This window comes from Cynoglossus semilaevis, chromosome 1 (assembly GCF_000523025.1).
Source record: "Cynoglossus semilaevis isolate Cse_v1.0 chromosome 1, Cse_v1.0, whole genome shotgun sequence".
In the NCBI taxonomy this organism is placed as follows: Eukaryota; Metazoa; Chordata; class Actinopteri; order Pleuronectiformes; family Cynoglossidae; genus Cynoglossus; species Cynoglossus semilaevis.
The window spans coordinates 2650870-2653386 of NC_024307.1; the positions used below are offsets into that span (position 1 = coordinate 2650870).

Consider the following 2517-nt stretch of genomic DNA (forward strand, 5'->3'; position numbering starts at 1 on the left):
TGGTGTTTTTGTGGCCCTGAGAGATCGGCTGGCATTTACAGACGCACATTCTATAAGACGTCTGGAGTTCTGTACATAAGGATAGGTTTGGTTTGCAGTGATTGTCAAACTGTCAAAAAGATCAGCAGAAATGTGTATGTGTGTGTGTGTTTACAGGGTTCACTGATATAAAAAGTTTGGGTTATTTTTTTTTTACGACTTTTCCAGTTTGTGTCTAATATTAGCATTTTTGACTTTTCGTGAGCACAAAAGTTGGATTTTTCAAGAGTTGAGAAAAGTTAATTGTCATGTAAACACATATAAAAGAACAACTTTGTCACACAGGTGACTGACCTCGCCGTTGTCTAATATATATAACAAACACGAGGAGCCATATTTATCTATTGATCTAAAACTAAGGTATAAAGTTCAAGTAGTAAGGACAAAGGGGGGGGGTCCCCCTTTTGGAGGGGGAGAGGGCGTGAGGGGCTTCCAATGGTAAAAGGTAAGCTGGACATCAGTGTACCACTGCTGTAATGCTTGAATGATAACAAGCCTCCAGTCACTAGGTGGCAGCAACTCGTACAGTGGTTTGTACAGAGAAAAATATACACGTTATCACGTTCTCAATAGTATTTCAATTCGCATGAATGTGGGTCGGGCAGGAGTGAGGGTGGCGTGAAACTATTTCTGTCCCCAAGGGGGACATGATTGAGAACCACTGACGTAGAGAGACATGAGAATTAAGTTAATGATTTTCCTAACGATCTTAATTTTAGTTTAACCTTTGGTGTAGCTACACCGTTTGGACCAGACTATTGTCCCAGCAGGCCGAAATAGCTCAGTTGGGAGAGCGTCAGACTGAAGATCTGAAGGTCCCTGGTTCAATCCCGGGTTTCGGCATTTTCCTTAATTTCCCGAAGGAAACTCCCGAGGGATTGATTAATAAAGTTCTATCTATCTTATAAAGACTACAACTGAAAAACGACCTACCGTAATTTAACGGACTATAAATCCCGATTTTTTTCATCCTTTGGCTGGGTTTGCGTCATACTCAGGTGCGACTTTCTATTAAAATATATAATTTCACGTTTGTTATATTTACACTGACCGCCGCTAGAGGGCACTCTAGGCTTGTGTATCAGTATCTGCTTCTCCTGTACCCCTAAAAAATTTACGTTTATTATTTTCACACTGACAGCCACTAGAGGGCACTGGAGTGACTTTTACTCCAGAGCGACTTATTGTCTGGACAATACGGTAAAACTTAAAGCCACATTAGAGTTGTTAGAGTTTCAGGAGTGTTTTGGAAAAGGACGTCAACCATTACTTGCTTCAGTTTCCCTGCGACTGGATGTCAAGTCTCAAAGCCCCCGGTGGACAGTTTGTCAGCCATCTTGTGTCGATTAAATACGAGCCCGGTTCATTCTGATCACGTTATACAAGTGTGGGAATGGCAGCTTCTTTAACCGACCCACATTTTCAGCATGATTCACAACAACCACAGCCCCAGAGGGCCGGGACATCAGCACCGTCCTGTGGGCATTAAATATACAGAGGGAAATCATAACAAACCTCGTCCTAAACTGGATCCCACCACATCCACATGACTTCACTCTTGGGTGTGGGAATCATGGCATTAAATCAAAAATACACTTCTCAATGACCTCAACGTGCAGATCTTCCTCACCGATACGACACGACTGCTCGAGTGAGAAGACGTGGAGCCGAGCAAACAAACGTGTTGTTTTGGCGTCAGGATAACAAATAAGTACAAACAAAGTGGGAGCTGCGCAATGGTAGTTCAGGTATCAAAAATGAAAAAAAAAAGGCATTAAAAAATAAGGTGAAGTAATGAGGAGAGTTAACAAAAACCAGAAGGCTTTGTTAGGGTGTGTGTCTTCACGTCTCTGCATTTGTGTCTGCTGAAGTGTGTTTTCATTTTATGGAGGGAAACGTTTCGCCAAACCCACACCCACATAATTCAGCAATGGCTGCGTGCGTGATCAAACTGCTATTAGGTCAAATACAAAAGACAGACAAGGAGGGAGTGAAAGTGTGTGTGTGTGTGTGTCAGCCATCTGACATAATTCCTCGGTGACCTTATCTGCTGGTTAGCTGCTGCGTCTTTTGTTTGCTTTGGTTTCCACTTGGTGATAAGAGGGTCAACGTGTCCAACAGAACTTTCACTTTATGGCAGAAGAATTCAGGGTGAGGTAAAAGCCCCCGTGACTTCGGCCCCGGACCGAAATGACACGCAGGAGATGACATGCCCTGGTGGAGGTGGAAAATCTCATTTTTTAGACTGAACTAGTACGTCCTGCTACAACACATGTCTACGACAACGATCATCTGTTTCCTGTTTCCGTGTTTTTAACTGATCTGAGGCCGAATCACAGGAAAACAAGAAAAAAAAAACAAACACGAAACAGCATCAAAAACTTGGCGTAATATCAGCTGACGTCGCCCGGTTTTCATTAAAAAACTCCACAAATTAAAATAAACGGTGCATACATTTCAACTAATATTCATTCTAAC

The 2517-nt window shown here is 42.5% G+C and overlaps 1 protein-coding gene and 1 non-coding gene across 3 annotated transcripts in view; one reads left to right on the forward strand and one right to left on the reverse strand.

The window, feature by feature from the left end:
- The window catches only part of tfb1m (transcription factor B1, mitochondrial), a 60779-nt gene that overhangs the window by 32092 nt on the left and 26170 nt on the right, over positions 1 to 2517 (reverse strand). The gene's annotated exons all lie outside the window — the stretch shown is intronic.
- Positions 810 to 882, forward strand: trnaf-gaa (transfer RNA phenylalanine (anticodon GAA)). Its single transcript has one exon. It is a non-coding gene; the product is annotated as a tRNA-Phe (tRNA).